Source organism: Rhinolophus hipposideros (assembly GCF_964194185.1).
Source record: "Rhinolophus hipposideros genome assembly, chromosome: 5".
Lineage (NCBI taxonomy): Eukaryota > Metazoa > Chordata > Mammalia > Chiroptera > Rhinolophidae > Rhinolophus > Rhinolophus hipposideros.
In genome coordinates, this window is record NC_138051.1 from 11719804 (window position 1) to 11735235 (window position 15432).

Consider the following 15432-nt stretch of genomic DNA (forward strand, 5'->3'; position numbering starts at 1 on the left):
AGGAGTAACATGATCTGCCTTGAGATTTTTAAGAATTGTTCCCCTGGCTTCTTGTGGAAGAAGAGACCATAGAAGAGCAACAGTGGGTTCAGTAAGACCAAGTAGGAGACTGTAGCAGTGGTTCAGGAGAGACATGACTGTGGGTTAGATGAGACTACTGGGTAAATGTGATAGAAAGTGCTAGATTCAGGATATACGTTTTAAGTAGAGCCCACAGATATGTATATAGATAGCCCTCCAAGTTTTTACGTGAGCCATTTACAAGAATAGATTTGACTTTCACTGAGATGAGAAAAGCTGAGTAGGACTTCAACTGGGGAAGTCCATGGCTGGGTATGACCCACAACATGACCTGTTTCATACAAAGAGTTCAATAATCATGAGCTTTTTTTTCCTACCACACATGCTATTTTTATTCCTGCATACCTTTAACTTTGCTCTTGCTCCTTGTCACCCTCAATTTTCCTTAAGAAGCCAGTTAGAAATTCATCTCTAATCTCACCCCAATAATCTTTCCCTTTTATGAAATCTAAAATGTATAGCTTTTTCTCACACAATTTGATGTTGCTTTAGATTTTTCTATCATTCAAGGGACTATAACAGGGTATATATGTGTTAGTGCACAAAGCTATGACATTACATATCTCTAAAACTTTCAGATGATTTGGTGTCAGGCACACTAACAATTGAAGCCTAAAGCAGAACAAGGGAGCAGTCATCATCATGAAATATTCATATATATATATACTTTTTTTTTTTTTTTTTTTCCCCTCTGAGAACACTTGCAGACATTTAGGTGTTGGGTGTGCTTATAACTATAGGCTCAAATGTCTACCAAACAAGGCTCTAAGTTCTGTTGGAAAACTGTTATCTTCTTTGTGGAGACATGTTTGTTAAATATTTCTGATGTATGTTCCTATGCATTGGTTGTTTTTTGCAACTTCCACTAAAGTTTTCTTGTTGGAATTCACATGTGATTAAAATCTTCACATGTGCCAACTCCCACACTTCCATTCTTAATATCTCTTTCACAAAATTCCTTGCCTTCCATCTTCTAATCTTCTTTCTTTCAGGCCTCAGGGAAAGCTACCAGTCCATTTGCCACTCAGGGCAACTCCTGTAACAGGCTGTTTCAGTACCAGCGACAAGGCCTTGTGTGCTAGTATCTTCCTAGTCAAGAACCAGAAGGGGAGAATATGAAAGAATGAAACAAGGGAGGAGAGGAAGCCAATCCAAAGACATCATTGAGCTGGTTATCACTGAAGGTGATGGGGCCTCAATCCCACTCGGGACCCCCTGAAGAACCATGTGAAATACCCCTCAGCATTATCTGCCTGAGACATGAGTGAGGGATTATGTGTACTGGCACTGTTCAGTTCTCTATTTGTCAAGGATTGCCCCAGGGAGCAGAAACGCCTCAGACTTCCAGGTCTGTTTTGTGCCATGTCTAGAGTGGTTAGTTAGCTGGGCCACTGCCTCCTGTGTAGTAGTAGTAAGGATGCCCAGGACAGAAAACAAGAAATATATTCATATTACCTGTGGCTATGTGGTCCTAGGCTACATTTGTGTACAGCGGGTTGCCACCACAATGGTGGAGCAGAAAGATCAGCCTAAAAGATGTGAGAGGAGCATAACAGATGTTCTATACACAGAAAGTATACTTTCAATAATAAACATGATGCTCCTATTACAATAGTTTATTTACCAATGTTCATGGGTTATAAAATAGACCTTATGTATATTGTCCTGAGTATGGATCATTTTCAGTTAACCTCTATCAAGCTCTGCTTAGTCTGTAAAATTTAAGTTGTGTTTCTGTTATCCATGTTTCAATGAGGCAGCTGTCTTCTAAACCGTATTTCCTAGTTTTAACTGATTATCTAGATGGTTTGTGAAGGAGTAGATTAAGGTTTTAAAAGTATAATTATCGATGGTTCAGTGTGAGGTCGGAGGGATAGTGGATGGGGGGAGGGGGGTTCACAGTATGAGGGATATAAATGATGAACGTCTAAGTATTACCTTGTTTTGTACACCTGAAACTAATAAATAAATTAATTAATAAAAAAAAAAAAAAAAGGAAAAAAAAAAAAAGTATAATTATCATAGTTGACTTAGTGTTCTATGTGTCATTGAAGTTTCTTTTAGCAGGAATGGGCTATGTCAGCACTTTACAATAATCAGGGCTTCATTTGCTTTTGAGGGATATAATTGGCTGCACAGTTTGGTGATTTTACAGGGAATGAGGGGAGAACCATGGCTTTAATCTCTATGCTGCATCCCTCTTCGCTGCAGAGCTTCCCCCGCCTTTCCAAGGCCTAAATTCCAAAATTGAGATCCTTTTCTGCAGTCTAAGCTTTTACCCTCTGTTACAATGCAAATAATATACGCTTTAAAGCTTAATGTATTTGTGTTAATTAGATCCTCACCTGAAGTCAGATTTTGATATTGATAGTTAAGGACAAACTGATGAATGGGAAGACAGTCTCATGAGGTATGAATTGGACTTTAATGATGGAAAAATGTCTGCCTACAGCTCAATGTTTCCTAGAGTCTCTCTTTAAAAGAAGGAAGTATTGCTAATACTCAGCTAAAGAAAAAGTGAGAACAAATGGCTCTTTAGCGAGTAGAGGAAAATGGGAAAACGCTTCTGACACAGTTTAGTAATGAACCTGAAAAAAGAGACGGGTAAGGAGAAAGATCCAATTCTTTCTTTGCTCATTTATGCTACCAAAAAAATTGAGTGTTTTATAGAACAGTGGATTTAAATAGAAAGTGAGTTTGGAACAAGAAGGAGCAACAATGCTATGCATTTGCCAGCTTGAGATTGGATAACACTGGTTCCTTTTTCTTTTTTTTAAACTGAAATTCCATTTATTCATTCATTCTTTTGATAAATATTTATTGAGAGCATCCTATTTGTCAGATCGTATCATTTGAGAGAAATCAATACGTTATCGACCTATCACAAGAAGCTTTCAATCAGAAATACATTTCAAAGCTAGAATAAGCCTTAGAAATAAATTTGTTTTCCTCATTTTAGAGAATTGGGGAGGTGCTAACCCCTGATCACGCTATGCATTAATTCCCAAGTTAGTCATGCCTCAGAAAGTCTGATTCCCACTCAGTGCTCTTTTCCCTAAATGGGAACTCAGACACTGCCCATATTTCGGGCTTACCTTCATTTGCCAACCATGGTGCAAGCCTCCTGAGAATGTTTGGGTCTCACTGCACAACAAAATGAGTCACATTAAAATTTTGAGAAGTATGTCAGTGATCCACAAGAACAGGGAGACCTTATCTGTTCTTTAGGTGAGCTCTCGAATAGCAGATTTTATTTATTTTTTATTGTTTTATTTTGAATTATTTTTATTATCTATTTTTTCAGTGACAGTTGACATACAATATTATATTAGCTTCAGGTGTACAACATAGTGAGTAGATATTTGTATAACTTGAGAAATGATCACCCTGGTAAGTCTAGTACCCATCTGACATCATGCATAGTTATTGAAATATTATTGACTACATTTCCTATGCTGTACTTGACATCCCTGTGACTGTTTTTATAACTGCCAATTTGTACTTCTTAAACCCTTCACTTTTTTCACCCATCTTTCCACCCAGCTCTCCCGTCTGGCAACCATCAACTTCTTCTCTGTACCTATGAGTTTGCTTCTGGTTTGTTTGTTCATTTATTTTATTTTTCAGATTTCATATATAGTTGAACTCATACAGTATTTCTCTTTCTCTGACTTATTTCACCTAGCATAATACCCTCTGGCCCATTCATATCCATGTTGTCATAATGATAAGATTTTATTATTTTTAATTGCTGAGTAATATTCCATTGTATATATGTACCATCTCTCCTTTATGCATTCATCTATTGATGGACACTTAGGTTGCTTCCATATCTTTGCTATTGTAAATAATGCTGCAATGAGCATACGGGTTCGTATATCTTTTGAATTAGTGTTTTGGATTTCTTCTGATAAATACCCAAAAGTAGAATTGTTGGGTCATATAATAGTACTATTTTTAATTTTTTGAGGAACCTCCATATGTTTTCCATAGTGGCTGCACCAATTTGCAATCCCACCAACAGTGCACAAGGCTTCCCTTTTCTCCACATCCTCGCCAATACTTGTTTGTTGATTTATTGATGATGGCCATTCTGACAGGTGTGAGGCTGTTCCTTTTTAGAGAGTAAATATCTTCCTGACTTAAATCAAATACACTGTAAATAAGGCAGGTCTATTTCTGTTTAAAATTTTAATAGAGGTTCATGGATAGGGTTAGTAACAGTAGGTCCTGGCTTGGAAGACCTACTAAACTGTTATTTTGAATGAAGTTAGTAAGTTTTAGAATTTCTAACATTTCTTCAGTGACAATTTTCATATATAACTCATAAACTTTAGTAATGTGTTTAGAGACAGAACTATTTTGAAACTACAGCTTAACAACTTACTGAATTGGTTAATTTACCCAACTTCAGTGAGCCCCATTTTCTTTATCTGTAAAATGGAATAAAATATATGAAAAATATATTTTAGCAACTTTTATTGCAAATTTATTATCTCAGATTTCATCTCAAAGAAGGCATTTTATAAAACACTAGCACATCTGTAGTAGTACAGAATATAAAATTTATATATACATGATGGCTAGATAGTAGATAGACGGGATGAATGGGTAGATGGATGGACTAATTGATAAAATAAGTACTTTTTTCATTTTCAGTGTCTTTTTATTTTATTACTTATAATCAGTCATCAACAATTTACTATACAAATGTTATTAAAAGCCTTCCATTCATTTAAAAAATCTAAATTCTGATTAAGACTGTATGATCAATGCAAATAGTATCTTTTATCCACTCCCAGATTCCTGGTTGTAAATCTTCTTATGATAGAGTGCAATCATGTGATTTAGATGGCAGTGCTTTCTAAATAGACTACTACTGCACAAATAGTTTATTATTAAGTTAGAAAGGGATACATGCCACGATTGAGATGAAAAGTCGTGTCAGTTAAAAGTGAGAGAGAGAAAGAGAGGGAGATAATTTTTTGCTTTTTTAATTTTTTGCTATAGGCAGACTGTCTGTAATCTCATTTATAACCCCGACCCTAACCTATTTTGTAAATGTATACCAACTTCAAGTTATACTTACACCTTTTAAGCACTGAAAACTTAATAATATCGAAAACAGAAATCATGGTTTTTCTGACTCAAAACCTGTTCCTTTCTTCTCAGTTAATGCCTTCTATGCCACTCATTTTCTATTTCACTTGTTGCTAAAAGTGGCCATATAATATGTAAATAGAAGCATTGTGTAATAATTCCAGAAAGACAATTTAAGGGAGCTGACTCAACAAGAAATAAGGACTTTTGTTTTTTCTGTTCATCTTCCTCTTTTCCAGAATACATAATAGGATGCCTAAAGTTCTTGAAACCTTAAGTCACTTTCCCCAACACCTTGCACTGTATATCTATCTCCTCCATCTCCTGAGTTATATCCTTTTACAATACACAGGTTATCTAGTAATAAAAATGTTTCTATGCATTCTGTGAGCCACTATAACAACTTAATCAAACCCCAGAAGTGGGTTGTAGGAACCTCTGATTTATAGCCTGTTGTCAGAAGCACAGGTAACAACCTGGACTTTGAACAGGCATTAGAACACCAGGGAAGGGATTGTTGGAAGCTCCAATCTCTAGTGAGTTTGTCAGAAGCACAGGTGATAACCTGGGCTTGTGATTGTCTTCTGAAGTCTGGATGGGGGGGCAGTCTTGAAGACCTAAACCCTTAATTTGTAGAATCTGACACAGTCTCCTGGTAGTGTCAAAACTGAGTTGAATTTTAAGACACCCAGCTGATGGCTGTTGTCCTGAGTATTGATTGGATGTGTGGGGAAGCCCCATCCCCCCCACACACTTTGGAAATTGGGTCCAGAAACTCAACACTCTTACTCATTAACAGCTATCTTTCTGACCTGACCTCAAAGAGTTTCCTTTATTTCATTTACTGATTCTTCAGAAGGACACACATGCCTCAGTTCTTCTTTCCTATTAAGTTCCGACCTATCTCTAAAACCAAAAGGGTGAAAAAGGTGCAGTAAGACCTAGTCCATGTTTCAACACCAAAAATGGGCCTTTAAAGAACCAAGTGCTTATTTTAATTGACCCAGAAACTAAAGACAATAGAGGAAAATTTTACTGAGTGCTAAAAACTGTGAGTTTACTTTGGGGATTGAATCCTAACTTGAGGACATTGCACCACAATGTAGCTCAAATGCTACTTCCTCTGGGAAGCATTTCAGATAAAAGAGTGGGTCCGAATTAAATGTACTTTCCTTGTGTTCTAGTTAGAGTCAAGTGCACGCCACTATTACAGCATTTATCTCCCTGCATTGCAATTAGGCTTTTAAATTACTTGTGTGTCTCTTCCACTACATTGGAAGTCTCTTTAGATAGGGGCTTGCATCTTGTATTTCTGGATCTCGAGAGCTAGGGCTAGGCTAAATACGTAGTATATGCACAATAAATATTGATTGATTGAATAAATGAATGAATCAATGGTACAGGAAAAAGAGGAAGGGGTGAATTACTTATCTGTGTGTTAAGACAGATACAGTAGAACAGAGTAGCTGAGCATAGTTTAAGGTTATACAATTATTGACCACAGAGACAAGGCTGTGATTATGGCTTCAATTAGGAGCCTGTACATTGTGTGAAGCTCTGCAAGAGCCCTAGAAATGGAGTCATGTAATTTTGTCACAGAATCCCAGCTTTCTGCTCTGTAAAACTGGCATTATTTAACCTATACTAGAGAATTGTTGCTGAAGTAAATAAAATAATAATATTAAAGTTTTCATCATATTCCCCGATTTATAGTAAGTCCATAATAAACATATGTATTCTAAAAAATTATTTTCATATACCTGAAGTAGTCACTGTTGTTAGCTGGCATTAAATCAAATAAACATTTAATGTAAAAGTTTCCTGATTCATAAATGCATTCTAATCAGTTCTTAATTTTGCCAGTTGGGAGTAAAAAATGTGATGGGTGAGTTGTAAGCAGATTGGTTTTAGACAATCGATGCTATCTTCCTTTGCAAAAATTATGTAAAACCTTAAAAGCTATTTAAACCATCTTCCTATTTCAGTTGATTTTCTACTTTCTGTTAGTGGTGACAACATATTTAAAATGTCAGATGCATCAAGTATCTAGTGTTAATATAGCATTTTAACCATTTTTTGGAGGGTGGTATAGTTCGATTATTTGTGGTATTTAGCGGTGCTTAATTTTTTCAAACAGTAAAAGATAGATGTTTAATAATGACAATTGTAAGAATAAGAAATAATGCTGTACTTCTAAATACATTTTCAGAACTCTTTCAGTTAAGCTTATTCTCTTAGTGTCTTGTGTACCATGGGTGGCTGGATAAATCGGTGAGAAGAAAATAAAATGTAGGAAAAAAACCTGGAAGTAGAAATGAAGCTTTATTGATCCTCAGAAGGTTTCTTTTTATTCCAAACTTCTCAGCTCTTCCAAAAATCTGAGCCAATTGAAGTGAACTCAGAAATGACATTTTTGGTGAGTTTGCTTTATTCAGTAAGACTAACAAGTAACAGCATTTCGCCTAAACCAAACTATAGAAAGATACAGAACTTTTGGTTGATACTGTATTTTTAGTTAATGTAGGAGATAAGCATTATCTTGTACTTTATGGGATATAATAGGAAAAGTGTATGTTGGATACGAAAGAATAATATATCATGCTCATTCAACAAAACTTATTGAACATTTATTATGTGTAACACTTTATGATTCAGAAGTCTATGGGGATAATAAAGTTGTGAAATCATAAGCCACAGCTTCAAGACCTTATATTACATTAGAAGAGACAAGAAACAGTGGAAAAACAACAAGAAAAACCGGCTAATAAAATATTTGTAGAAACAGATTATTTTGTCTGAGAAATCTGTCAGTTGATTGGTACAGAGATATAGTTATGCATCACGTAAGGACATTTTGGTCACCTGTGGAGCACATATGCGTTGGTGATCCCATAAGATTATGAAGCTGAAAAATTCCTATTGCCTACCATGTTTCCCCGAAAATAAGACCTAGCCGGATAATCAGCTCTAATGCATCTTTTGGAGCAAAAATTAATATAAGACTTGGTCTTATTTTACTCTAAGACTGGGTATAATATGATATAATATAATATAATATAATATAATATAATATAATATAATATAATATAATACAATATAATAAAATATATAATATAATAAATAATATAATATAAGACCAGGTCTTATTTTACTATAAGACCAGGTCTTATATAATACAATGTAATATAAGACCGGAACTTATATTAATTTTTGCTCCAAAAGACGCATTAGAGCTGATTGTCCAGCGTGGTCTTATTTTCTGGGAAACATGATAGTAACATTGTAGCCTTCTAACATTGTAACCCAGTGCATTACTCATATGTTTGTGGTAATGCTGGTACAAACAAATCTGTGCTGCCATTCCTGTAAAAGTATAGTATGTACAATTATGTACAGTACATATTACTTGACAATGATAATTAATGACTGTGTAATACATTGGATTCTGTATTTACTATACTACACTTTTTATCATTATTTTAGAGTGTACACTTTCTACTTACAAAAGTTTGCTCTGATACAGTATGCCATGTTATGCCTGCAGCAGCCTCATGCATCTCCTGTTTACCTTTCTATGTCTCCTGATTGCATTATTTTGTCTTGTATTTAATTTAATGTCATGTTGTTTTGTATGGTAACATACCATACAGGCTTATAGCCTAGGAGTAATAGGCTATTTCATACAGCCTAGGAGTCTAGTGGGCTGTACCAGCTAGGTTTGTGTAAGTCCACTCTTATAATCTTCACATGATGAAATTGCCTAAGGACACATTTCTCAGAACCTTTCCCCATACATAGGTACATACAGCAATATAAAATATACCTTAATAAATATAGCCTGATTTGTATGTTGGTATAGGATTTTACTGTTTTAAAATATTTTCAGTATATTATTTAACAGAACAGTCATGCCTGCATGATAGCCTTGTTTGTTTCACTTTTCTAGATAAGAAAATTATACTCATTGAAGTCATGTTCACAAATTAAGAAAAAGCATATGTGTTTCTCCATTCCAAATTGAGTGTAACAGAACTGCTTTCAACTGTAAATCATTATTGATATGCATGTTTAATTACATGTAGCATTTGGTCTGAGAGGCAATACAGCAATGTAATTAATAGCTTTGGCCCTGGATTGTTACTGTACAGAAGGTCCAGCTGCTCGTCCCACAAATGTCAAAACTTGAGAGGGGAGGTTGCTTCAAAGAAAGGCAGGTCTATTCCAAAATGCCGCCATTAAGGGAAGACAGTGCACTCCTTGTCACAAAGCCTGCCTTCCCGGTTCTTCATAATGCCAAAAGGTTTTATAGGCAAGTAAGGAGAGCCAGAACAAAGGAAGGGGAAGTTGGGTGGGCAACCTCAGGAAAAAGACCCTTCACTGAGGCTGGCCTGCCTCAGGGATAGGAGTGGATCCCATACACAAACCTCTCCCAAGTCACCTGGCCAGGAAGGGCCCAAGCTAAACAGAACCTTTGAAACTGGTATGCATAGTAAAGGCACAGCAAACAGAGTCATTAAAGTTTGGCATTTATTTTTTAACATATTATGGTACAAGAAATTTTATGTAATAAATTATCACAAAACCCAAGAATAGATACAAGGTACAAGGAATTGTATGTACCGGTAACAAATTTATGATATTTACTCATCATAAAAGGCCAAGAACTCTTTGTCTTTGCAAGTTTCTGGTAAGTTCAACAAAACTGATTATCGTATTCCAGGGTATTATTTTGCATATCATTATCATTATGATATCATTTTGGATATCATTAGTGATTTCTAGAGTTACACTTTTAACTCATAAGCACAAATAAAAGAATTAAAAAACATTTATATAGATACAGAATTAGTACTACCCATGTATAATGCACGTCCTTAGTTTTCCCTCACAAATTTGGGCAAAAAAGTGCACATTATACATGGCAAAATACGGTATTGGTTGCTTCCAAGTTTTGCAACTATTTATAATTGGTTGTTTCCAATTATAAATAGAGCTGGTATAAGCATTCCTGTACAGGTTTCTGGGAAGACATCATTTTGACCCCTTTGGGTAAATACCTAGGAGAATAATTGCTGGATCATGTGGGAAGAGTATGTTTAGTTTTATAAGAAACTGCTAAACTGGCTTCCAATGTGGCTGTATCATTTTACATTCTCTCTAGCAGTGAATGAGACTTCCTGTCAGCATTTGGTGTTGTCAGTGTTCTGGATTTGGGCCATTTTAAAGGTGTATAATGGTATCTCATTGTTGTTTTTATTTGCATTTCTCTGATGACATCTGATGTGGAGAATCTTTTCCTATGCTTATCATCTTTGGTAAGGTATATATTAGGGTTTGCAATTCTTTTTAAAATTAGTGGTTTTTTAAATTGTTTTAAGGGTTCTTTGTACATTTTGGGTAACGATCCTTTATCAGGTATATCTTTTGCAAACATTTTATTCCAGTCTGTTGCTTATTTTCTCATTCTCTTGACACTCACAGAACAGAATTTTTACTTTAGATGAAGTTCAGTTTATCGATTATTTCTTTCATTGATTGTACATTTGGTGTTGTATCTCAAAGTCATTGCCATATCTAAGGTCATCTAGCTTTTCTCTTATGTTATCTCTAGAAGACGGTAATAATTTTTTCATGCAGATAATTTGAAGGTACTTACATATACTGAGCTGCTAGTGACCTGTATGTTATTACACAAAAAGATATTACATAAAAAATTTCTTTTCAAAATGTTTTACGATTAAGCAGAATTCTCTAACTTTGTATAAAGAATCTACATATAGACATGTAAAAAGAAAATTCTCTACACCAATAAAAGCAATAACAGGCAAATGGTGACATTGTGATTTTATATTAAGAAATGTAATTTTTCCTTTCATCCCTTCTTGGCACAGAGTTCCTAAACACTTGAAATCCCCTAAGTGGTTAAAGCAATTAAGGTATTTTGTTATATTAATGAGGTTACTCTTAGAAAGCCTCTAGGTAACCCTAAGGATGGGGTCCAGTTGCCAGGGGAACCAACCAGGTGATTAGAGGACTGGAATATTTAATTAGTCCCACCACCTGACCTCTTCCAGTAGTGGGGAAAGCCTAGAGAAGACTGAGTTCAATCACCAGTTGCCAATGGTTTAATCAATTGGGTCCATGTCATAAAGCCCCTGAAAAAACCCAACAGGATGGGGTTTGGAGAGCTTCCAGGTTGGTGAACCAGAGTGTATCTGAATGATGGGAAGTTGATGTACCCCAAATTCCACATGGACAGAAACTCCAATGTTTTGGACCCTTCTGGACCTCATTCAATGAATCTCTACTTTGCTGTTCATTCTCATCCTTTAATATCCATTTTAATAAAGTGGTAGTCTGGTATGTAAACTGGTTTCCTGAGTTCTGTGAGTCTCTCTAGCAAATTAATTGAACTGGAGGAGGGACTTAGGGGAACCTCCGATTTATAGTTGGTCAGAAGCACAGGTTAACAATGTGGTCTTGTGATTGGCCTCTGAAGTGGGAGCAGTGTTTTGTGACTGAACCCTTAACCTGTAGGTTCTGAAGCTATCTCTGGGTAGACAGTGTCAGAATTGAATTAAATTTGTAGGACATTCAGTGTCTGCTAAAAATTGGAGAATTGCTTGGTGGTGTTGAAAAAATACACACTGGACAACCTATTTATAGAATCAGGAATAATTTATAACTAACCATGAGATAAATTAATTTAGATTGAAAAAAAATCAATGTTAACACTTGGAATTTGTACTTTACAATATGAACCAAACCTGTCCTAAAAACATGAAATGTTCTTTGTACCTCTATGATTCAGACTTTTAGGACCAATACAAACTTAAAATTGTGTAGCCCCCTCACTTTTATTAGGACTTACTGTATGAAATAAGCAGAGTGCTATTTTCTCCATTTTATTTGCCTTGAGAACTGACAGTAACATAATTTTCTGTCCCTGAGCTAAGGACTAGAGGGACCAGACCTAATTTAACCTAAGAAATTTTTGTTTCTAGAGGATAAGCCTGGGAAAAGAAATAACATAACTTACTCTTCAAAACTATCTGCTGATCATCAAGACTTGCTTCAAGAGTCTTACCTCATCTTGTCAACTAAAATGAAACTATTATGTTGTAAACTTTTTAATCACAATAAAGTTTCCAAAAATCTGCCTTAAAAATCAAGTCTAGTCCCTAAAAAATCCACCTTAAAATCATTCAGCCCAGTCCCTAAAACCCTTTAAGTATACAGCAGGTTCTCAAATAATGTCCTCATTACATTAATCATTGTTTCCTTATAATGTTGCTGAGATGCCTTAGGAATTAACTCTTGTTTATATCAATTAGCTTAAGGTAAATTTGGTTTTCTTCTACATTATTTCACTCAAAGTAAAGAACCTATAGAGGATGTTATGTGAAGACTTAATATATTCCTCTGACTTTACCCTTCTGAGACACTACTAAGATTCAGTCAAAATAACATTCCCCCTCCCCTGACTGCAGGAAGTCGAATAAATTTAGCTCTGCTTGATCAGTAACAAAGTTTTTGGAGAGTTGATATTTGACAGCTTCGATCTTACCTTCAGCTGTGCTGAGATCTTATTGTACCCAGAGACAGCAACTCCTAGACTATAACCAATTAAGAAGTAAGGATTGTGAGAGGGTAGATCAATTAATTCATTCCATGGTTTTAGATTTTGTGAGTAAAGCAGTTGGAAGTCTTAGGTAGAAAAAGAAGAAGGGTAACAGTTGATATTTGAAAGTAGCTTTTCATGTATTACATGTCTCAGAGCATCAGACCACCAAGAGGGATAGGAAGAAGATATAACTCTATTGTATCTTACTAGAAAAGAGGAAAAGGACTAAGTACGTATATCTCAACTAAATCACCAGTTCCTGATCTCAGAAAGCTATTCACCTACTCACAGAGTGGAAAGTGAACAGAGCAACCTGCAATTACTTAACACTTTTGCCACAAATACTAATTGAGCTTAGGTAGATATTATTTCAAACTGTGGATTAAAAAAAAAAAAGAGAGAGACTTTGTTACTAGAATAGATTAGAATCTCAACACTGAAATCACTGGGGAATTTTTGAAATACATCAAAGCCAGGGGAACCTATTTATAGGAATTATGATTTAATTGATTGGTTTAGGCCCTAGTTCTAATATGCACCTAAGATTGAGAAGTACAGATCGAGGACAGAAGTTGGCAACTCCAGTTTGTGGGCAAAATCTGGCCTGCTGCCTGTTTTTGCACAGCTTACAAACGAAGAATAGATTTTACAGTTTTAAAGAGTCAAAGAAAAAATAATTCAGGACACATAAAAATTATATGCGATTCAAATTATAGTGTCCATAATTAAAGTTTTATGAGAACATAGCCACTTTTCATTCATTTGGATATTTTCTAGTGACTTTTATGTTATGTAAGAAGAGTTGAGTGCCTGGGACAGAGACCTAAAACCTAAAACTTTTTATGTCTGGACCTTCACAGAAAATATTTGCTGACTCATGATCTAGACGATTCGGAGGGAAAGCATATCTCGAAGAAAAGTCTGCTGCAGAATTTAGAATAAAATTTTAGGAAACTTTTTTTATATGTCGATACATAACTTAACCATAAAAAATTGATGACATATAATTCGTGGGGAAAAAACACATTTAATCACTATAAAGGCACAAGAGGAAATGAAAAAAAGATGAATTCAATCAGGAAAGCAGGTAGATAAAATGCAAGAGCTGTGCAGGACATATTCCTGTCCCTGTCTTTACAAGGACAAGTGAAAATTTTACTCTTCTTCACTGTGGTTTGCCTTTTACAATAGCAGAAATATAGAATGGTAAAACAAACACCAAAGAAACACATCCAGCAGCAAACAAACCTAGATTGTCTGATTCAGTTGCTTCTGCTCAAGCTTCTAACTTTCAGGAAGCTGAATCCAATGCCTGCACTGAAATTCCTTGGGCTATAACTTGCCTTAGGGAGCTACACTGATGTGTTCTCCATGATCTGTGCTAAACTAATGTTATTACCATGTTTTCCCAAAAATAAGACCTAGCTGGAAATAAAAAGTAAGAATTAGCTCTGATGCGTCTTTTGGATCAAAAATTAATATAAGACCCAGTGTTATATTATATTGTATTATGTTATGTATACCCGGTATTATATTATATTATATTATATTATATTATATTATATTATATTATATTATATTATATTATTTTTGTTATATTATGTTATATTATGTTATATTCTATTTGTTATATTATATTATATTATATTACATTACATTATTAAAGACCTGGTCTTATATCATAGTAAAATAAGACCGGGTCTTATATTACACACATTAGAGCTTATGAGCCGGCTAGGTCTTATTTTCGGGGAAACACGGTAACTGCACATCATTGCAGTTCAAAGTCATTATTGTGGATGTCAGCGCTTTAGGCTGCACTGGACCTCTTTTTACCAGCAACTCCATATGGCCAAACACAAGCCAGGGCAATGACTAGCAGTTCATACTATACAGATCAGGCATCTTTCCTCTGACATTTACCAATGGACTTGCCACTTTGCTGACAAGCCTGCAAACACTTTAACAATTTGAGATGGTGAGAAGCAAGAAACCTTATGAAGGAACAGATCTACTATTTTTTTAGAAGTATAACTTTAAGCAAATATTTTTTTTTTAAATGAAAAAACATATAGGTCAAAATTGGCAAAATTAAATAATATGTCATTTTTTTGGGGGGGGAAGGAGCATGGAAATTGTTAACAAAAATTCAGAATACCAGTTATTTCTTGGCACAGAGAGAACAATACTTTTTGGAGGCACATACAAGGAGTTCAAAGGCAATATCATTGTTTACTTGTTTTTCACATGATTTTAATCTGTAAACTATATTCTCTTATGCAAAGGTATGGTTAAGAAAAATGCAATATGAAATATTGGAATATAACATTATATATGATTGAACTTTGATGACAGTTTCAATAGATACTATAAAAATAAATTGAAAATCACAGACCTATTAATTGCTTATGTATGAGCTTTTGTGCGATACATGAGCTTATATATTTCAGAACATAAATCTTCTTTTATGTCAAAGACTATCATAGCAGAGTAATCAAGAAAAGTTTCACAACAACCTGAGAACATGACTCAAGTATTTAGTAATAAATAACAGGAACTGGCAATAAAGTTCCAAAATTCGTCCTAGAAAAAGTGCTGCATACCTCATTGCTGAATATCACTACAAT